This window comes from Saccoglossus kowalevskii, chromosome 20, assembly GCF_978046115.1.
Source record: "Saccoglossus kowalevskii chromosome 20, keSacKowa6.1, whole genome shotgun sequence".
NCBI lineage: Eukaryota > Metazoa > Hemichordata > Enteropneusta > Harrimaniidae > Saccoglossus > Saccoglossus kowalevskii.
Genome location: NC_140660.1, coordinates 26,319,299 through 26,344,582, shown reverse-complemented (window position 1 = coordinate 26,344,582; position 25,284 = coordinate 26,319,299).

Below are 25,284 nucleotides of genomic sequence, written 5' to 3'. Positions count from 1 at the left end.
TTAAGTGCATCCATGGTCTCAAGTTCTTGCATAACATACTTTATTTTAGCTGGAATTAATTTTCACTGGAAGGACTTTTTGAATATATTTTCTATGAAGTTTATTTTAATTGATTTTCGATGAGTTGAATGTAAAATATAGGAGAAAAAGGTATATTTGATGAATTACATTTTCACTGATCATCTTTTCAGCAAAAATAAATGATTATACAATAAGTGAAACACTTTGGAACATTTTACATTAATTACCTCTGTTATAATTTCTGAAAATTACAGTGTTTCTTAATGTGTGTAAAGTTCATCCATGTAGTTGAGAAAGACAGAAATAAAGTTGTACGTAAAACTGTGCAATAAACATGATATCTAAACAGAATGTACGGCATTATAAACATAGTTTGGTGCCAAACATTCTAAAGTTGTTAGGTGAGTTTGCAATGTTTGTACATGTATTTGTCTTTCTCATGCTAAGCATAATTATTGTTTTTATTTGACAAGTCGGTCTTTTTGAACTGAGAATATCATATATTACAGGAGATGTCACTGTGGAAATGTCACAGTCCAACAAAATGGCGTCTGAAATGAATAATTTAAAGATACAGTATACATTTGAAATGCAATTCCTCACCCCTTGGTTATTATCACCAATTTTTCATCACCTGAGTGATATACATCCAAAATTTTGGTTTCCTGTGCATCAAATAAATAAGTTTAATAACTTATCTAACCACTGGACTGAATTAATGATTTTATCAAAAATTTGGGCATATATCAGTCAATTTTGGTCTCAAAATTTTCTCACTCAAAAATGCAATTGCAATACAACTAGATTTTCAAGGTCACTGGTTGTTTAGATCGAATGGTTTCTTTTTTGTTTCAAGTTTGTTTTTTGTCTAGAAATATAGCAATGTTGGATTTTGGTGAATACAGAACATGTTCATTTCTGATAAAGGATTTTGATACGCCAATATAAAAAATTCCTTTAACATCTTGCATATAAATAGTTCTTGACTCTCCAAATTTTTACAATGGTACTATAACCCCGAATGGAATTCCTTTCTGATAACACACCATGTGTGTGTTTTATTGCATGTCACTCAGAAACCTATTTTTGTAGTCATCTGTTCAGAGTTGCTCTCAATAAATACATGTTTCAAGGACACCATGTATGTTTCTTAGCACCAAATTCCGCAGCAGGCTATTTATTTGTTGCTTTTATAGTCCAGAGCAACTTAATAAGCACCTTCTTTTTCTGAAGTCATATTGTAGTGATTAATTCTATCGCATAAATCCAATAATAAATGTCTCCTTCAAAAATCTCATAAAAACTGTAAAGTTAACCAGGCTACATAGAGTCTTGCTGGTTTGTCATGATAAAATTGAACAATTATGACCCCCCCAGTTGTTTTTTCATATTCCAGATTGAGTCATACAAATACAAGTGTGAAAATAAAACTTGCCAAAATATTACCATAGAGAGGACATGTGGTCTAAGCAAGATCATACCACTTTTTTAAGAACTGATATTGCTTGATTGGGTTTGAGTGTTTGGTTCAGGGCCAGCATAAGACATGGCAGTGCATATACACAGGCCTTGTTTTTCCAGTTAGTCATCATTGTCTGGTCTAGCTGGGAACCAGAGTGTTTGGATCAGGGCCGGCATAAGACATGGCAATGCATATACACAGGCCTTGTTTTTCCAGTTATCCAGTATTGTCTGGTCTAGCTGGGAACCAGAGTGTTTGGTTCAGGGCCGACATACATGTAAGACATGGCAATGCATACACACAGGCCTTGTTTTTCCAGTTATCCCTCATTGTCTGGTCTTGCTTGGAAACAGACTGTTCGGTTCAGGGCCAGCATAAGAATTGGCAATGCCCATGTACAGGACTTATTTTTTTCCAGTTATCCAGCATTGTCTGGTCTTGCTTGGGAACAGACTGTTTGGTTCAGGGCCGGCATAAGAATTGGCAATGCCCATGTACAGGCCTTATTTTTTTCCCAGTTATCAATCATTGTCTGGTCTTGCTGAGAACCAGAGTGTTTGGTTCAGAGCCAGGATAAGACATGGCAATGCATATACACAGGCTTTGTTTTTCCAGTTATCCATCATTGTCTGGTCTCGCTGAAAACCAGAGTATTTGGTTCAGGGCCTGCATAAGACATGGCAATGCATATACACAGACTTTGTTTTTTCTGTTATCCATCATTGTCTGGTCTTGCTGAGAACCAGAGTGTTTGGTTCAGAGCCAGCATAAGACATGGCAATGCATATACACAGGCTTTGTTTTTTTCTGTTATGCATCATTGTCTGGTCATGCTGAGAACCAGAGTGTTTGGTTCAGGGCCAGCATAAGACATGGCAATGCATATACACAGACCTTGTTTTCCCAGTTATCCAGCATTGTCTGGTCTTGCTGGGGACCAGAGTGTTTGGTTCAGGGCCAGCATAAGACATGGCAATGCATTTACACAGACCTTGTTTTTCCAGTTATCAATCATTGTCTGGTCTTGCTGAGAACCAGAGTGTTTGGTTCAGAGCCAGCATAAGACATGGCAATGCATATACATAGGCTTTGTTTTTCCAGTTATCCATCATTGTCTGGTCTTGCTGAAAACCAGAGTATTTGGTTCAGGGCCTGCATAAGACATGGCAATGCATATACACAGACTTTGTTTTTTCTGTTATCCATCATTGTCTGGTCTTGATGAGAACCAGAATGTTTGGTTCAGGGCCAGCATAAGACATGGCAATGCATATACACAGGCTTTGTTTTTTTTCTGTTATGCATCATTGTCTGGTCTTGCTGAGAACCAGAGTGTTTGGTTCAGGGCCAGCATAAGACATGGCAATGCATATACACAGACCTTGTTTTCCCAGTTATCCAGCATTGTCTGGTCTTGCTGGGGACCAGAGTGTTTGGTTCAGGGCCAGCATAAGACATGGCAATGCATATACACAGGCTTTGTTTTTTTCTGTTATCCATCATTGTCTGGTCTTGCTGAAAACCAGAGTATTTGGTTCAGGGCCTGCATAAGACATGGCAATGCATATACACAGACTTTGTTTTTTTTGTTATCCATCATTGTCTGGTCTTGATGAGAACCAGAAGGGTTTGGTTCAGGGCCAGCATAAGACATGGCAATGCATATACACAGGCTTTGTTTTTTTCTGTTATCCAGCATTGTTTGGTCTTGCTGGCAATCTCAGATACCCATAATTCATTGCAATGCATCTATTTACTGTATTTCCCAGATATGACACATCGTGAGAAATGTCACTACCCATAATTCATTTCAATGCATTACACTGTAGTCTCCAGATATTTTCACAAGATACATGTACTCAATATCAAGTTTTATCACCCACAATGCATTGCATTGAGCCCAGCATCACTGTCGAATCCTGATATATCACAAGGTATATTGCTATTATCATTTCATTTTATGATGTTTTATCAGACTCTCTTACATGATGGTTGGCTATTCCCTGTCACTTTCATACCTAAACATACCTAAACATACCTAAATTATCCCTATATTACTGTGATAAACTCAAATACATTATATTTTATGTGGCCAATTTGCCCATCACAATGTGACCTATTTTATGCAGTCACCTGCACTCTACAAATCTGTTTCAAGGACACCATGTAGGTTTCTTTATACAAGAGTAGACCAAACAATACATTTACTTATTCCATAGTTCAGAGCAACACTCATTTTACAATCTTCTTTTTCTGTAGTTGTATTGTGTTCTTATCTCTATGCTCAGTAGTGCTAATTCCATAACATAAATCCACCAATAAATGTCTCCTTCTCAAAGATAATAAATACCTGAGTGGAGGTTTACACAGAATTTTCAAATTAATTAAAGTTGACATTAAATGAATGAAAATAAAAAGTATCAAATGTGTACATAAAATGGTACACTAATAATACTTTAATATAGAATATGTTTACTAGGGATAAAACACTGACTAATTGTTATCAATAGTTCTGTATATATTAAGTGTCACATTAAACAGACTGTTATAAAATAATAAGTTGATTGTAAATTACCCACTATGAGTAGTATAGCACAGATAAACCGATAGTGGGGGAGGGGGTGAATTTGTATTCAAGCACAACTGATTGTTTGTCAGCTGCAATAAAAAAGATAAAAACATGCACAGATATCTGAAAGCATATTTCATAAATAGTACACAATCACATATCTTAGTATATTACTAGTTTTTGATACATGTATTAGCATACAGTCTTGGCAGGATATCGCCATAGACTGCGTACATCACATGTGTACGCTTACAACAAAAAGATTTTATCATTGAGCTAATCTGACCTTACATGTTACTATATACATACTGTCAATCATACCCTGCACTGCCCTCTGTAGGTGACATACTGTCAATCATTACAGAGTAATAAATGCATTAGGCAATACTAACTAGTGTTGGTATCAGTGAGTTGATATGTACTGCCCTCTGTAGGTGACATACTGTCGATCATTACACAGTAATAAATACACTAGGCAATATTAAATATTGTTAATCGCGTTTCGCAGTATAGCGGTTAACTATTGTCTGTTTGGGATGGCAAACAGACGGTATGGTATGTGGGGTCATGTGACAAGGGGTATTTCAGTGGAGGACAGAAGGTTGAATGTCAGTCTAGGCCAGTCTCGCTACAGTGCAGTTTTCGGCGGTTTCCTTTTTTAGTCACACTTTGTTCATTCCTGTGGTTCTCGTGTGAATCATCATGAATCAGGCAGTGCGGCACTATCAACCCATTAGTAAACCTTTAACATCACGACTATGTTTTTTCAAGTGCAAGTAGAAGAGACGGTTGATGGAACTAGCAGATCCTGTAATGTCGGGAATGCACGACAACGCTCACTTCGGTTAGTCGATTGGGAAGACCTTAGACAAGATGTCAAAATATACAAGACATACATTTTGGTCTATGTTTTGGACGGCAAAAAAAAACAAGCAGCCTATCGGCTGAGATAGCTCCGCTGTTAGCAATGCACATTTCAATTAAAGAACTGAAGACATCATTAGAAAATGAACAATATGAATAGTATCAAAGCAATCGGACTTACAGTTTTTAACAAGAAGTCGAAAATATCACTTTTTACCAAAAATTACAAAAATATTCACCAAAATAAATTAATTAGAGAATTGAAGATATCATCACAAAACGAACAAATCTAGTGATGCTGTCCAGGAGCTTGATGCTCCGTGAGATCCACATTTCAGTAGATGGGGTTGTTTTTGACAGCATTAGTACATTATGCAAGGTTCAACCCTGGCTGAAAATGTCCCAATACTGAGACAATTGATGTTATTTCCCAAAGTTGGGATGGGAAAAAGCTCTAAAAAATAGCTTTACAAAATTAATGAACAAGGTATGTGCAAAGTTGAGATGAGACCAAGCTCGTGGCACATTATTCATTCACATGTGGCAGTCGTCCTCTTTCGAACAGTGATATGCCTGGCTGACAATATTTATTCAATTAAAGTGGAACCATTAGAAAGATTACTACTAGTATCACATGTGAATACAGTACAGGGTACAAAAAAGCCACAATAACGTATTTAATGACACTTTCAATTTCTATCTGTTGGCATTTTGTTTAAACGTTTTGGCATGAGACGTCATGATGTAAGAGTTATTAACCGAGCGTTTTTTGTTTCAGGTCTAAGCCTGGAAGAGGTCCTATTAGGCTGGGGAAGTATTACTTTGTTGAGTCACGCAGTGAAAATACTACTGTAACAATCAAGAACTTCACATATATCAAGAATGGAAACACAATTATCGGCAAGGTAGGGTCACTTTTGTATTATTTTTCTTATTTATTTGAATGTTTGCTTAGTCTCCAACAGTCATGTTTATACAATTATCTGGTCGCATGTTACAGCGGGTTACGGTTATCCAACCATCCATCTTTTCATTGATAGTCTATCCCAGCATAATTTTTGTTGAATCTAGACTCAAATGTTTTGAAGTCGCTTTGTATGAAATACTCATTATGTACAGTTTTGTTAATTTGAAGAGTTTTTATTTTGCTATGTTATTTACGAAAACCACAAGTCATTTTTTTTTAGTTCTCAGTTAAAGCTGATCAGTTCAAACAGGGTAATACAGTCGTTATTTCTAGACTTGATTGAGTTGCGTGCCCTGTAAAAATGTTACAAAAATGTTGACGCTGCATCTGTTATATTCACGTCATCTGAATATCTCTTTAGGTCATTTTTTGTGGCCAGGTGATATCTGTACCCATATTAAGAAATAAAAAAAGTTGTGTTACACCAGAGCGAAGGAGACAATTGTCAAGCGTCTTCGGGAAGTGCGTGGTGATGATGATTTACAGTTTGACATTCATTCTTTGCGAACAGGAGGTGCAACTGTCGCATCTAACGCAGGTTTAGGACCTGGGCTGGGGGCCAGATATCGCCAAAGATGACGATATTGTTGACTCGCTGACTAGTCATTTGTCAATTTTGCAAACTTTATACATGGCCGCACCTGGCATGAACCTTACCTTATGTAAGTGTGTGTTGTACATTGTCGGATGTGACGAGTCTAGTAAAGACACATTGTTAACCGCGCATACTCTTTTTCAGCCAATCAGGCGTGCAACAACAGCGAGTATTTCCTTGATTTACCCAAAAGTCTGTGCGAATCCCCCTTGATTCTGGCTGCTGGCCATTTTCACTCATAAAATCATCAGATATCATCAGAAAACGCAGGATTTGTGCAGTTTTGAATAAAACCAAGTTAGCGATTATGAACAATGGTTATAAATGTAACACCTGATTTCCTCTAAAATTTTTGTTTCGCATTTTAAGGTAAGAAATCGACATTTGAAACCGACAGGGTGTCGATTTACTAGGTGCCGTGTTTCACAACTTGTTTATTTATATACGTATAGCGGATGATTTTTTTTTGAAAATTAGTATTTATTGATTTTCAGCCCCCAAGTGACTGATCTAGTGTTCATTTCTATGCAATGTGTCTACACCTGCGATTCACAATTTCGATGTGTAAAATCATATCGTTGCTGTGGACGGCAACGGTTGACAGATTGTTTTGGTTCTGGTCTCTTGACAAGGGAAACTGATTTTTAGGTTTCTGTTTTTTTAATATTCTGACGTTTACTTGGTCGTATTTTGTATATACCACTCAGACACTGACAATAAGTAAGTAAACAGGCCGGGACATAGTCAACACAGGACTCTGAGGGCCCCGGAGAAAGCGTCATCTTACAACATTAATAAACAAAATTTACATTACAATCTCATGCTTCCAAACAATCTGATAGTTATGCTTGATAACAAAGTATACAATTACTGTCTATGATATATTGCAAAATGGAAATAACATACCTACTGTATTTAACCGTTGTTGATTTTTGTACAAAATTCCAAGAACACAAAACAAACAACTGACAACAATTGGCAAAACACAAACACTACACAGTCAGTCAAGAATAAAAATACTGTAAAAATATATATATACTTTGACCTTGTTTTTTGTATTTGTATTATGATCAACTTTTTTTGTTCATTTTTTTTTGTATTTGTATTTTAAAAAAAAGGTAATCCATATTCTGTTACGGTAGTTAACTATTATGCCAAACTGCAATATACAAATAATTAAAATCTGTGCATTGTATTTATTACATCACATTTTAATATACGATTAAAAAAAAAAAAAAGTTTGTGGTGTGGGGGGTTTGACATTGAGGATGACATCATGATTATTATTATTATTATATAATAGAATGCATCTTTGTCGAATCCAAGCCAAAACAATAGCCGAAATGCTGGGACATGGTCTAATTGGTGGTGGGGATTGCCAAGCCAGTTTATAAATCAAGCCGGTAAGCTGGTTGGCAATCCGCTCCGCTCAAAAACAATGTTTTTCGGCTGATGCCATGGTAGGACGTGAAGCTAACGTCGGTTTATAACTAAAACCAGGCCCCGTATACGATGTTCACAAAAAAAAACATTCAGTCTTTAGAAGTCACTTTATTTTATTGCTAGGACGTATGCTGTTAAATTTATTATTTCCAACCGTTTTTCGATAGTATTTTCTAGATTGAAGGCAACATTTACAGTTCATTCATAGTTCAAAGTTGCGTTGGGATTACGTTGATACAGTGTAACAATGTTGGCGCCGGTGATCTCTTACCAGTGCGGAACGTAGCCAAAAAAAAAACATAATCATGTGAACACTGCTTTTACAAGACTGGTAGGAGGTAATAAATTTGGGGGCGAAAATATTCACAAATCAGTTTTTGGCTGTTGCCATGGCAGTGGTGGACGAGGATTTTATTTTCAATTAGTGATGGTACAACCTACCTGTCAAGTATGAACAAAATCAGCCAAGCCAAAAAAACACAGAGCAGTTAAAAGCTGTTGCTGGTAAAAAGTTTATCCCAACTTTGAGGGCAAGTTTCTCAGTAATGAAAATAGACATAAAACAACCAGCAAATTTATGCCCACACTCAAGCTGAGCCTGAGCCAGTTAATCCTGGAATTGTAGGGTGAGACACAATTGGCTGAGGTGTTTAATCCTAAATTTGTAGGAGGAGATGCATTTGGCACGAATCTATCAAAAAAAACCTAACCAAATTTTACCTAATAACTAGGGTGATGGTGTGACCTGCCTGCCACGTTTGAGGTGAATAGGCCAAGCCAAAACAAATCACAGAAGAATTATTACGTGAAAACACTGGAAATCACACATACAGACACACAAAAGTGATTTTAAGGGCAATCCTAGTGGAGCGGATCAACAATAGTGAACATAAATTTCTTTTAAATATTACTGATCGCAAAAGACGCTCATCGCGAAGTGTTTTGTTTTTGTAATAAAATAAAAAAGTAAAATGATCAAAATTATACTTACATTTTTTTACCATTGCTGTTTGAAGTCACTGATATAGTGTCTTTGTAGTTGTCATCTGGAATTATCAGTCTTGCATCAAGTACAGCAAGTGTTGTGGTAAATCATGTCTTTCACATCAGTCAATATTCTAATAATTGTGAAAAAATAAAATAGAATAAAATTATCACTGTATTCTTTTCTATCAAACCATCTTCTTCTGTAGTACATTGTAGGAAAAGTAACTTGTTTATATGAAATTTCTTTTTTAACGTCTCGGTAAGGTTAGTCAGGATAAGGCAGGACATCACACATCATTCCTAATGTGGCTACAAACTAAATTTTCCACAAATTTAGCAAAAGCAAGAAATAATGGATCATTTCATTCAGAAGCTTCTCTGTAAAGACTGGTGATTACACTTGAATAAATCTTCAACTATGTGTCACATGCAGCATTGTATTACAACCATCTTACAGCTTTTGCTTGCTTTGGTTTCAAGACAGGGTTTGTCATACTTTTCTGTCAATATTTTACAATTGATTAATAAACACATCTATACTCTAAAATATTTAAATTACTGGTACAAACAACATACCTGTATCTTTTTGTAAAATCTGATTTCGGCGTACAGTTGTTTAGTTGTTTACAGAAATATTTAAGACAGTCTATTAGTTATGTCGGCATACAGTTGTTTACAGACATATTTTATGCATAGTCATTCTGTGGCAAAGATCATATTACCATTGAACTCTACTTTGGTCAAAACCCTTGGCCGAAACGTCCGATGCCCAAATGTCCGGCATTCCTACAATCACTCTGAATAAATCTGGTACTCAAAACTGTATGTATTGAAATCCAATAGTGTAGAAAGCACCATGGAAGAAAGAATATATTGAACATCTAAATCTCCTAATTAAACAAACTAATCACTAAAAAATTAAACTACTAAATTTGAAGTAAATATCACAATAAAATAATATACAAGTAATTAACCACAAAAATAATCTTTGTAGATACACACATGTCATGTATGTGTATTGACTGCTAAAACAATTCCAAGTTTGAAAAATATCAAAAATTAAAAACCCAGCCAGTTCACATGTTTTACAGATAGGAGATACCGGTAGCCCGCCGCCACCCGGTTTGCGCTAGTGTCTCGGCAAGACGAGTCCCACTTACAAAATTTTAAGAAATTGAAATTTGACTCTGGATAACTTTATTAGAGATTGGACCCCAGCTTGCCTGAAAAACTGGGTCCCTCTTCAATAATTGGAGTCCGGGAAGCAAAATATGGGGTTAACGCAATCCAATGACCCAAGTGACAAATATTAAATCTGTGATGAAAGTGAAATCAATAAATTATTCACAAGTGAGAGAAAATTTCTCATAAGTGAAGCAGAACAATTTATAATGAAATATCACATCAAATAGAGAGAAATATGAAAGTCATCATGACCAGTGAAAATGAAGGAGTACTATCTGTTTTAATTTAACAGAGGGAAAAAAAAATTAAATTGTCAGCTTCCTCATAATAATTTTGTCATGTTATTTATCTTTTCTAGATTCAACTAGATTTTTCTATTCGACTGTGTGTGAAGTATTTTGTTGATTTTGTCTCGTCTTTTGATTGTCATCTCATGCTTAATTCAATAAAGATTATTATTATTAAAAATGGTAATTTATATACTTGTATACCTTTGTAAACTGAGAACAGACTTCTCAAGGTAGAGTAAACAAAGTGAGTATTGGTCACCAAATCAGGAAGAGAATAATGCACTGGAGAGGAGCACTTGTAGCCAAGGTGTTTATTGCTCAACTGCTAGGTCTGGAACTGAGTACAAATACTCACCAGATGTTCCATGACAATGTATCAATATCATTATGCAAATAACTAAACTAAACATCATAGCCTTAAATCATTACAACATTGAAATGGAAAATTAATTAAATACAGACTTTCATCATCCTTAGAACAAACAAAAGGTTTATTATTTTTATAGCTTACTAAAACAATACAATGTAGTTGAAGGTTAGTTTGATTTGTCAGTACTTAATCCATTTTTAACACCTTGGTTGACATTGGCTGTTTATTCTACTGATGTAGTTCTTGAGCTAACTGATAACAGATTTTCATAATTAATTATAAGATAACACCTTGGTTTAGGGTGGATTAAAGGAATAGCTTATAAGGGTGCTTTCAACTTATGTAAATTTCATGTTCACAACACTATTTCGCAGTTACACATAAATTAGTAAATGAAATGTATTCGCCTGGACCATGGAACTATAAACCCCAGGAAGAACAACCACTTCGTTTCCTTTGAACTATGATAGTTGCCGTGAGGTCGAATGTTTATTTTGAGTGTTTATTTCGTCGCATTAAAAAATAAGCCGATTTACGCAAATGAACGTTTATCTTCGACTATCGGTCATTTTCGGAGTCAATCGGGCGACTTCGGAAGATCACGTGATCGAGTTGTTTCGGTTATACCATAAAAAAACAATGGCGCCAAGATAAAAACAGATAAATGAGCGACATTCAACGGGGAAAAAAAACACATTGCCACTTCTGGCGATCGAAGGGAAACACGGAATAAGTCGGGATATCTCGACAAGAAACAGCATACCAAACCCCATGTTTCGCAAACTTTCGCAACCTTATTTTTTCGAGGGTTGAAAAAAACAAGAAGTAATCTAAAAACGACATTGAAAATTATGAAAACTCACTAAAACTCCGACCCGTTGCATGATTTTCGGTACACTGAAGGTCACCCTGCAGATCGATTTGTTTGCGCATGCGTAGTGAACGAAATATTTGACTGCGCAGATATGAAATTTTTTTTTCAAATTTTCCGTTTCCAGCAAAGGGGTTGATACGGGCGTATCGGCGGCAACTAACATGGAGTATGACTAATGTTGTGGAAACAAAAGCGAAAGCACTGTAAGATAAACTAAGACAAAGGTTTTTTTAATCCTCTTAGTTTCGTTGTTCTTCCTGGGGTTTATAGTTCCATGCCTGGACAGAGGAAAGACAGCCCAGCTATAATGCAGGCACATCACATTATACCATAATTAGATAAAATAATACTGTGTCCAGAAAGTGTTGACACCCGTAATACCGATATACAACAAACATACAGTTACTGTCGGAGTGTTATTTTTTTCCCTATTTTATCCACGAAGTTAAATTTCCCTAAATACCATCTATAGGCTAATACTCAAAAATCACAGTGTGGACGTTAATCCAAGGGGTACCTCATCATTGAAAACTGGATCAAGAATGTCGTCAACGACTTTCTTTATAATAATGACAGCTGTCGTCTGCACATCGTGCAATTACTGTCAACTTGTAGGCACACCAAGTGATTTTAAAATTCAAAAGGGATAACTACAGTTCTTCATTCACTGAAAGACCCTTCCTAAAAAAATAAACCTGCATTAGCCATCAAAATATAGACATTTCAAAATCAGTTCTGATTGTTGAAACCTGGAAACCCCACAAAATGGCTACCATTTGTTATGCAAATGAGGTGATCTTAAGTGCATTGATTAATACAAGGTCATTGACCTTTCTTCTTGATTTTAGGCACAGAAAATTGCTTATTAGAAGAAGAGGAATCTCTACAGGGCCTTTTCATCTTACCAATAACAGAATTGCTCAAACACAAAACCAAAATAGCAAAAACGTCCAAAACACAAAAATGTGTATTTTTGGGTATATAAATCCAAGATGTCCAGCAAATGATTAGATCTTAGTCTTGAATTAAGTCGAAAACTTCATCAAAATTGTGTAAAAACACCCAATTTGGAATTAAATCGACCAAAAATCACAAGTTTTTGAAATGGCTACTAACACTATCAAATTAGCAGACAAATTCACCACAACAGTGACACACTGATGCATACTATACCTTTTGACATACATCATTGCTATGAAAGGCACTTTTTAATTTTCCAGTGATTTTCAGTCTAGTATTAAGTAGCATGGGCATGTGTATTACCATGGCTATTACCATATTAATATTACATTAACTGACATATTTGCCATAATTTGTTGCAGCTGATGTCCCTTTAAGGATGTATGCTACAAAATAAAAAACCCATGGAAAATTGTTTAAAATACTACAGGTGTACAGGACATGTTACTCTAAACTCATAGAAAAGAAAAAAACATGGGGTTAATGTACTAATTTTTAAGATACACAACTCACAATTATGCCGAGTCAGCATTTTTAAGTAGCGTTCATAAATAACTTAAGTTGTCATTTATACTCGGTCTTAATCCACATTTTTACTGAAATTGGTTTTATCCTATCAGCACATAATATGAGTTCATATTTAAATTCAATTCTAATGAATTTAAGAAATTACCTATTTAAAAAAAACAATAGTTTCCTTCATTTGGTTTTGTATTTTAGATAAAAAATTGATAGAAACTGTCCTACAAAAAATTTCATCCATGGAAATCTTTTGAAATTGTGTATATGTTAAGTACTTATGAAGTTATTCCATATTATACATTGAAAATTGTATGCTAATGCACAACTTTTTGAGAAAAAAATTAGTTTAATTGTCAGTTTCAATAATCTTGGTGGCCATGTTGGATCATTTACGTGACCTTTGACCTTTGCCAGTGCCCTTGTCAATATACATACCGGGGTACATCAAATATGGTCATGTACATCCAACATCAGTAGATTATATTGTTTTATATATGAAGTACAGTTTATATATATTGGCTGGGTGCTTGGGAGAATATTCTTACCTTTCATTGGAAATATAGAAATTCAAAGTCAAGCCACTAATGCACTGAAGTATTATTTTCTTCTGAGGGATACTGATGAAAGCATTGTATTCTCAGTTTGGGCACAGGTGTGTATGGTGGTGGGGAGGGGGTGCTGTAACATACATACAAGGCAGAGTATGACTAGTGTTACATACATGAAGTGACAAAAAGATCAGTATTGTTTAGTTGTAAGTAATATTTATTTTGTGTTCTGTTTTTTTAAATATTCATATATCGATAAATAAATAAAAGTGGTCCATAAATACTAATATAATTAAATATTTCATCTATTTTAAAATCATATAACACTTTCTTTATCATTTTATTAATATACAATTGTATGTATTTAATTTTTTTTTTAAATCTGGATATAAATACATATATTTAGATACAATACTCATCAATGGACAAAAAAAGTGTTTTCTTTACTGAAAATATGCCAACATTGCATGAATAATCCCATTTTCACCCTATGAGACATTTACATACCAAATATCAGTCTAGTGTTCTCAAAGAAGTCATGTAACGAATGGATGGATTAGTGAACTAAAAAAATATCACAAGAGTCATTAATCATTGTTTTTAAAACTGCGATAGTGACAAGAATGTTTTTTTATGTTTGGTTACCCGTGGATGACCAAAATAATCTTCACTAAGCAACTTCACCGATCCATCTATCCCTCCTCTGCTATAAGCCAAGTTCAAGTGACAAAAAGCCAGACCAGAAGCAGCTATTTTCTCAGCCATACACTTTGTAATTACCTTCTTACTTATTAGTTGACTAAGAGAAGACTGATTTTTCTTTTTACACAATAGAAATTCAAGAGCTTCTATAATAAAATCAACAGAGAAGCTATGTTTACTAATATGGCTGATGTCAACATTACATTTACCAATCAATTGTTGAAGCATATGTACATCATGTTTTGCATTGTGAGCACTGTATTCAGTGTGTAAATAATCATTAACCAGGTTTTCTTCAGAGTAAGATGATCGAGGTGGTAAAATTTCACGAAATCAGAACGTATCAGAAAAGCAGCAATGTTTATGTTTCAGTTTGTCTAAAAGATCATATCTTTGTACAGAACTAACCAGAATCCTAGCATCAAAATTCTTACAGTTATGTGCAACTAACACAGAATTTAATGGAATCCATTCTATAAAACTCTCAAGAGCATCTTTCTGTGATAATGTTGGTACTAAATTAAAGTTATGAAACAGTTTACCACATGTATAGTTGTACATGTATACTTTGGATGGTGCTGGATGTATTGGCTGACAGGGGTCAACATACTCATCAAATATTTTACCATCATAAGATGCAGCAATCTGACAAATTGAGGAATCAATACCAAATGATGTTGTTTTAAGATCAAATACAACAACAGGAGAATATTGAAGTATTTTTACTGGAAAACTTACAGGAGCATTAACTGGTTCATGAATACATGCAATATCAATGTCATTTCTAATTGCAATGTTTGTGTTGTATGTGTCACCTTCTCTTAACTCAGTAGCATTACATTTTTTGTTTCGCTCCTCTTTTAATTGTATACGTCTAAGTTTGTATTTTTTGTTTTCTGTCTGCATCTTTCTTTTTCTTGCTTTATTGTCTAGTTTTATTCCCCTCACCTGTGAAACAACTCCAGGAGATAGTCAATTTTCTTTGTTAACACTACAAACATATGTGTATCCACTATTTTTCTGTGAAACTGCTGCTGCAATGCGGATATTTAAACTTTCTGATTTACTGTAATGTCTGTTTTTTGGTGCTTTAGAAGCAACAGTGTTATGAAAGCTTTCATTGGCTTGTGTTGAACTCATAAGAGAAAGTTTATTTGCACATGCAGCATAAATTTCAAAAATAGATTTTAAATCTTTACGCAATTCTACCCCAGAAAGATCTTTACCATATGGAAGACGTTTGTGGCAGTAAGTACATGTATCTGGCTGACGTTGGTAACCACACCATTTACGATCACATGATTCATGAGATCCAAATGCATGGGGAACAATGGCAAGCAAGTTTTTATTGATTAAAGCTGGCCTACCTTTGTTCTGAGTAACAGCATAGGAAATACATGTTTGAAAATACTTGATAACACGTGGTGTTAATATTTTGTGAGTTTTTGAAAGTTCATATAGTTTATTTCCTAGACCTTTTTTGGTGTGGTTCATATCTGGTCTCTTTTCAATATCTTGGTTAATTTCTGTTCTTAGTTTATGAATGGTTGTTGTATCATCATCCATAGTTAAAGATACTGTTTTAGCACTAGTTTTGTTAATAGTTTTTACCACTTCAACAGCAATATCTCCTTCCATAGCTTTGGAACTCCCTGTCCAGTTTTTACGACAGTCATGTTTTCTTGTGTTCATATCCCCATTTTCACAAATTTTGCATCCCTTTGAACGCACAGCATATCCCATAATTTTACCAGTTGCTTCCCCTATAGCAGCACCATGACCTGACAGACTGTTATATTCTTTGCCAGAGCCACGGCGCTGCCATGCACCATCAAAGGAAATATCAACTTGATTTTCATGTGAACTAAGTTTTTGTTCTTCAGTAAGAGCTTTAACACACAGTCGTTTTGCAACATTCTCAATACCAACACCTGCTTCTCTTTCTCTTTTCTTTAATGTCTTGTGGTGTATACCCGGTATATTCAGTGAGGCAAGGAAGTTATTCACATGAGTCTCTTCCATTCCACTGTGTACCAGTACCATTCCTATGTTATGAAATAAGAAACAACTTAGATTAACATTTTATAAGATTAGTTTTTGCTGCCCTACATTACTAAAAGTATGATTACCAATATATGACCATAAGAGGTTAATAATTGAGATGAATCCTTAGTTTGCCTGTAAATCTTACCGGTTGCTAATTTGGTATTTACATCAAATATAGGTAATCCTTGGTTTGATTTGGCATTCCTATGTGTAGAACCTGTATACACATGGTTTATAGCACCACATCTCTGGCAAGGTATATACAGTACACTACCAAGACCATATCGTCTCTCCTCCTGGCAATCCATCAGAACAAGGTGTTCACAACACACAGCACAGGCTTTTAATCCCTCAGCTAGAACAGACAGCTGTACTATTCTGCATCCAACATTCCAATTCATAGCACTTTCTGAAGTAACTTCTGTAAAGATAAATCAGATTATCATTACAGTCATCATGTAAATAAATTTCATGCAATTTGCACTACTATACTGGCTAACAGATATTGACAACAGTAAGGTGTTAACATACTATCTGTGCTATTCGTAAGAAATGTATGAATATTTACAGATATAAAAAGAAACCATTATTCCAAAATCATCATTTCCAAAGGAGCCATATGCAAAACAGAAACTCTCGCACATTCAGATAATGTGAAAAATAACAATAATTTTTAGGTCATGGCTTATTTTCAGAAAAAAACATTTATTGGGAAAAAATGTTCAAAAATATATATTACAATGTATTTAGAACAAAAATATTTGACACAATAACAAATAGAAAAAATAAAATTCAAGTATCTACTATAATATGCAAGTATTTTAATTTTAATTTCCTTAACACAGCCGCAAGTTCATCATGTTACATGTTAATGTTTTTCTGAAGAGTAAACAGATGAAATTTCAATGCTCTAAATTTATAACACTAGGAAAATAAATATGGATTTCAAAACAGCAAAATATAGAAAATATTTGAACATGCTGTTTATTCATAGTTAAAATTGTATCCCCTTGGTTATATGGAAGTGTGAGGACAATCATGCCCTCAAATTGGGGGTTTTGTGCGTATAGTTAAAATTACCAGTTCGCGTTGAAGGCACCTCGTCATAAATAATGAAAGCTGCAGACGACGCGACAGACAAACTTTGTTGTCAATTATTTTTTTTATCACAATTTCTGTATTTAGTGAAACAGGAATTAGGAAAAAATAAACACTGTTTCCCCCAAAATAAGCATAATCCGATGTTCATAAAAACAAATAAAATGCGAAAATATATTGATTCGAGTTGTGGATACAGTTGCAGACGACTCAACCAAAGTTTACGTCGTATACTGACACCGTACGTACGTACCTGAATTTGATTCTAAAACTACTTCAGCAACTTTCCTATGTTGGCGGTTCGCCTGGATAACTGCCAATCTTCTTCTCTTCTCTTTCTCGGTCAAAAATCCTTTAAATTTGCGTGCATCATGATTCGGCGATCGCGAAGCGTACTTGTTTGTTGTGGCAGCCATCTTGAAAGTCTGCTTCAAATGCGCAGAACGTATGCGCAGTGCATTTCCGCGCATACAATCTTAATTCGAATGGCAATGCTTTGCACACAGCTCTGTGCAACTTTTCAGGATGTTGTTAATATTTTAGTTTACTTTACTTTACAAATAAACAAATACTGATGAAAGGGTTGCAAACACTACCATTGCCGGTCAAACGTTACATCACTTGTGTGCATGTAGGATATTTCTTATTAACTGTAGTACTTTTTTTGGAGGATGGTGTGGCCCTGAAAAGTGCCATTTTGCTTGTGTATGCTAGGCATACACAAAATGAAAAAACAACTTCCGACCTGAACCAAAGTCTGGTAATTAATGACAGTATTAGATCCAAACTTGACAGGGATGGCTCACATCTGGGAGGGCAAACTGAATTTCATTGTTTTGATAATTGTAAACCCCACATTGCCCCTGAAGTAAAATCTCTAAACACCTCTGTTAAATTGTATGGGGAAACAATTAATTTGCCAAATGCCACAGTACTATTTTAAATCTCCCACACTAAAACATGTTTTGTGAGTAAATTAGGTTTTTTGAGGTAAAATAGATTGCAGCTTATAAATAGCATTGAAACTGCTTACATGTGAGAAATCACATATTCCTGGAACAATTTTATGATTGACATCTTCCCCATCCATCAAACATATTAGTGTCTACCAGTACTCATAAGTACACTATCAACTCTGTCTCTTTGTTACGCAAATCACAAAGTTTTAGTTACGGAAAGTAATTAGTATTCATATTGGAGGACGTCATATTAAAACTCATTGCGCTCTATTGCGCACACACTACGACTGAGTGGAAACCCCTAAAACTGTGGCAAATAGTCAGTCCTTGGTGCCTGTAAGTGTGGAATCTTGTCATAGGTTATACATAGTTAGGAAAACAACCTTTTGGGGCGAACATGAAACTTAAATATGGATATCCAAGCCACAAACCTGAGAAAACACTTGAGAAACGTCACAATGACTCGCTCACATAAACAGGAAACGGAATATAGTTATATCCCATAATATGAATCAGATGACGCCGTCTTTGGTGAACTTTGACACAAGTGGTCAGTTGCGAAGATGGCGTCTGACAGTGTGGTTCAGGTCTCATGCCACTAATTAACCAATTTAATTCAATTTAAATGCCCAGCAAGAACCAATGAAATTTTTTAAATATTATTTTTCTCAGGTGCTCCCTGTTTGAGGGCGTAATCACCTGGGTCAGAGGTGAGACCAACATGTGGTCTTTTGTTTACTACTTATCGGCTGTGTACCTGTGGGTTTATTCTGTGTGTTAATGGATGTTCTAATCTTGGTGTTTTTCCAGTGATTTCTCTTGGTGCAATCCAAATACAGTAGGTGTGTCTTGTTTTCCTGAGATTTGCAAGAGTTTGAGCTGGCCAACATGTTAGTTTTTTTCATATGGTTGATTACTGGCATGTTGATTTCCCATTTTTGAGCCATATTTTCAACTTTCTTCGTCATTTTCATATAGCAATCTCGTCATATGTTAACATTGTCGTCTATTATGGAAATTCAATTAGTGGTATGAGCCCTTCATTGACGATCATCGCTGCCGATGTTTAGTTCATGCAATGTCGGTAGAGTATTTTGAGTCATTTGGGCCACGTTGTTTCAACGTATGTGTACTGGTTCAACAGCATCAACCCTTGCCTAACGAATTTGTGTAAGAATTTAACGAAAAATCGGTAATAATCGATAGTGCTTATTTACATGGGTCCAGAATAGGCGCCCTCATCGCTTAATGGCCCTACAACTTGTACTTATTTGTGTGGACTTTACTAAAAGAGAATATTTACTACCACCAAAGAAGAATGCAAGACAAGAAAATAGAAAGTCTCCCGAGTTCATGCAATAAATGTTCACGTGAGAACAGTTTACAAATAACTTGGGGTCCGTCCCTTTCAGAATAAGTTACTCACCAAGACACCATTTCAGCTAAATAATATCCCGGGTTTATCTGGCAGTCGGTCCAGCGAGGCACCAATCACAAAGGCGTAACTTTCTGCACCACTATCTCTCAGAGTTCCGAAGTATTCCACGCAGGTTTAGATGTTCCAGACAGTTTTATTACTCCATTAAAGACAATGAGTGTCCTCGTTGCATGTGATACATTTTGTAAACCGCCTTGACTCAATGACTATTCTTGCACTGTTGTTAGAGCATTCGTTGTTTCTCTCCTCTAATGTAACGTCTTCAAAGATCTCAACAAAGTGACTCTTCACACGTTCACATGATAACGCACAATACGCCATAAATTACAAAACTATGAATTTACAAGCTTTGTTCGTGACTGAAACAATTAATTACATAAAGTACTCATTATTAAAAATCATACAGTATTTGCATAACAGTACCACAAGAGGGCGTTATGTCACACAAACTGTACCTGTGCTTATCAAAGTTGGGTTTGAAGTTACAGTTTCATTTTTGTTTTTTGTGCAGTTGTGTGAGCAAGTAATAAAAAAGAACTATAATTATTTTAATATGGCTATGTATGCATTCATGCATGCAATAAACTAAGATCCATAAAAATACAGTTTTCATCACAATATTTCAGTATATTGATTTTTTTTAAATCAAAACCTATTTCTAATTGCGTTTTTTTGTTCGCCCATTCTACCTCCATGGTTCGCTATAGAGTCACGTGTATTAACGTAATCTGCGTATAATTATATCAGCATTTTAATTTTCTGAACACATCGTTCTGATTGATTCTGATTCATACACCCACAGTGTCTCTATCATAGATAGACTGATAGAGGGACTATGGAGTGACATATACATTCAAAGCAGATCATGACCGAAATCTCAGTCCACTTTGGTCCGAAATGCACCTGCATATGTAACAATACATTGTACTAAATCTGAACAAAATTCATACATGCATAACTGAGATCCGGTTCCGGAATTGTGAAAATACGTGATTTTGATGCATTTTCGGCCTTAAAATGGCCATCATTCAGCTATTGTTAAGCGGATTATGAAACAAATTCACATATCTATTTGTGACATGATGTACCATGTGTGTGTAAAGTTTGAACTTGATCAATCCAGACATGTCTCGGATAAGGATCCAGAACTGAATTCTTTAAAACAAAATGACCGCCAGTCGGCCATTTCGAACTTGACCCGAAAAAATGACGTGCATGAAGGTTCTATTATGTTTAATGTATGTACCAAATTTGAACAAAATCTGTCCATGCATAACTGAGATCCGGGTCCGGAATGGTGAAAATGTGCGATTTCAATGCATTTCTGCCTTACAACGGCCGCCATTTGGCTATCGTTAATGAGATCATGAAACAAATGCACATACATATTTGTGACATGATGTACCTTGTGTGTGTCAAGTTTGAACTCGATCAATCCAGGCATGTCTCAGATACGGATATAGAACTGAATTCTTTAAAACAAAATGGCCGCCAGTCGGCCATTTCAAACCCGATCCCAAAAAAAATGACGTGCATCAAGGTCCTATTATGTTTAATGTATGTACTAAATTTGAACAAAATCCGTCCATGCATAACTGAGATACGGGTCCGGAATGGTAAAAATGTGCGATTTTGATGCATTTTTGGTCTAAAAATGGCCGCTATTCGGCTATCGTTAATCGGATCATGAAAAAAATGCATGTGCATATGTCCCATACAATGTGTGATGTATGAGTGAAGTTTGAACTTAATCGGTCCATACATGTTCGAGATACAGGTGATCACGGTCGCACAGACGCACGGATGCACGGACGCACGAACGCACGGATGCACGGACGCACGGACGCACACAGGGCAAAACATAAGTCCCTGTTTTCGGACTACGTCCGAACGGCGGGGGACTAATAAGGGGGATGTTGATCTAGTTTGCAGTGCATTAGAAAAACAATATATTAAAAAGTGAAAGCAGAATTTGTTACTTGTACTGAAAACCTGGATTTATTGATTTTCCGTCGCAGAAGAATTTACACGATTTAGAATCTACCGTGACGATGGGGGTTGTGTGAATAAAACCATGGATACAAAATAATAAAAGATATTAACGAGAAAATTACTTATTACAAACATATTTTCAAGGAGAAAAAAACATTACGAAAAACTTTATGGTGGCCTAATGAATATTCATAACATGGTTCTGGATGTCATGACATCAGCACAGAGCAAACAATCAAATGGGAACGATTAACATAGAAATTCTATTGACGGTTGTAGAAGCCGAAAATGTGCTTACAGTTATGCCAAACTAAAAACGTCCAGGTGCGTTCTGGCTTTACCACGGAATGTTATAAAGCATTTTAGGGCCGGTTTAGCATCGGGGTTCAACGACGTATACGTGGCTGTAGAGATAAAATAATAATAGTAGCGGTAATGTATAGTGACGTGTATAGTGCCCCGCCCCTACTCTACAACACGTATGTTTATGGGAGATCGTGAAGTTATGCGGTACAAACATTTTACTATTAACATGAATTATAGATTCCGTAAACGGGTGAACATTTTAAACACTAGGCGATTTGGTGCCGTACGCGAGCGCCGGTTCGAGTCACGCACGCAGTACGTATTTACTATAATTAGACATAGTCTTTACCTTGCCGTTTATTCGGTGTTATTTGCTTACTTTACTTCCTATGTCGACAGCAACTATGAGTTTAAACACTAGAGTTGAGGGTTTTCTGTGTTTTTTTCCCAATTGCAGCTTGGGTTTGAAAAATAGAGAACTCTCTTACGCCATACCTTTCATAAGCAGTTAAATATGCGATCTGCCAAAACCTCAGGCTAAACATAATACCGTACAGCGCTGATCGATATTCTGATTTTCATTTACCGGTACTATCACTTTGAGTGTCTAGCGCCCCAAGTGTTCACTTATTGAATAAAGCAAGAACAGTCGTATAATACTGCGTTATTGTGATTTGTTATTATTGCCATAATTTTATTTCTCTTCCCGCACATCCATTCCCACCTCTGGTGTCAGAAGAGCTGTAGAGAATCAAGAACACGCTCCCAAAGAAGTGTATTATTAAATCTGCATTGAAAATAAGCTTACAGCTCACATGTACCACAGTCCCTCTATCCCAAGTCTGAAAACAATGGGAGTGTGAGATGCTTACGTTCAGTAAGGAAAATGTATGAAAATGATCCACAAGATCAAAATCACCATCAGCACTTTTCATGTTGAAATTGACAACCCCGATACCCTGGATCGAAATCTACAACACCGGTATTTTTTCATGTTAAAATCGACAGCACTGGAATTTGTATGTAGAAATAGACAACACCGATACCCTAGATTGAAATTGGCAATACCGGTAATTTTTTTATGTTGAAATGGACAACACCGATACCCTAGATCGAAATCGACAACACCGGTATTTTTTTTACGTTGAATACTAAATCGAGTTGGTATTCGGGTGAGTTGGTTTAGGTGCCCCTACCCTGTCACAAAGTATTGAAAAAAAAGCTCATAGTTACACAAGGAGAAAAAACACATAGAATAATTCTGCCAAAAACATTATAATCTCGACCAAATCACTGTGACCGTGCATGGAGGTAAAAAGAGAAGGAGTCACAGCCAAAATAATCCTCCTAAAATGTGTTTACTGATTACGTACAGTACCCCCTAGGCAAGCTACAACGAATCCCTCAAATGCGAGATGCTCAAATTCAGTGATCGCATGTAGGAATGGAAATGGTCGCATGTAGGAATGGAAATCATCGCATTTAGGATAAAAATGGTCGCATGTAGGAATCGATATTACAAAATGTAATAATATAGGACGTTAATTTTGGCATGGATACCGCGCCATATTATGGACGTTAATTTTGGCATGGATACCGCGCCATATTATGGACGTTAATTTTGGCATGGATACCGCGCCATATTATGGACGTTAATTTTGACATGGATACCGCGCCATATTATGGACGTTAATTTTGGCATGGATACCGCGCCATATTATGGACGTTAATTTTAGTATGGATACCGCGCCATATTATGTACGTTAATTTTGGCATGGATACCGCGCCATATTATGGACGTTAATTTTGGCATGGATACCGCGCCATATTATGGACGTTAATTTTGGTATGAATACCGCGCCATATTATGGACGTTAATTTTGGCATGGATACCGCGCCATATTATGGACGTTAATTTTGACATGGATACCGCGCCATATTATGGACGTTAATTTTGACATGGATACCGCGCCATATTATGGACGTTAATTTTGCCATGGATACCGCGCCATATTATGGACGTTAATTTTGGCATAGATACCGCGCCATATTATGGACGTTAATTTTGGCATGGATACCGCGCCATATTATTGACGTTAATTTTGGATTGGATACCGCGCAATATTATGGACGTTAATGTTGGCATGGATACCGCGCCATATTATGGACGTTAATTTTGGCATGGATACCGCACCATATTATGGACGTTAATTTTGGCATGGATACCGCACCATATTATGGACGTTAATTTTGGCATGGATACCGCACCATATTATGGACGTTAATTTTGGCATGGATACCGCGCCATATTATGGACGTTAATTTTGGCATGGATACCGCACCATATTATGGACGTTAATTTTGGCATGGATACCGCACCATATTATGGACGTTAATTTTGGCATGGATACCGCACCATATTATGGACGTTAATTTTGGCATTGATACCGTGCCATATTATGGACGTTAATTTTGGCATGGATACCGCGCCATATTATGGACGTTAATTTTGGCATGGATACCGCACCATATTATGGACGTTAATTTTGGCATGGATACCGCACCATATTATGGACGTTAATTTTGGCATGGATACCGCACCATTTTATGGACGTTAATTTTGGCATGGATACCGCACCATATTATGGACGTTAATTTTGGCATGGATACCGCACCATATTATGGACGTTAATTTTGGCATGGATACCGCGCCATATTATGGACGTTAATTTTGGCATGGATACCGCACCATATTATGGACGTTAATTTTGGCATGGATACCGCACCATATTATGGACGTTAATTTTGGCATGGATACCGCACCATATTATGGACGTTAATTTTGGCATGGATACCGCGCCATATTATGGACGTTAATTTTGGCACGGATACCGCGCCATAGGAAGGGTTGGAGGAATTTGGTATTTACAATGTTTTTACATATGATTAACAACATTTTCTAAATTTTCATTTGTTGTTCATTATGTTGTTGTCATGAAAACTGCTATTTGTTTATTTTTTCCCTCCGAAATTTATTTATTAACAAAAATCCCCAGTTCACCCCAGTTCTTCTAATGGATAAGCCC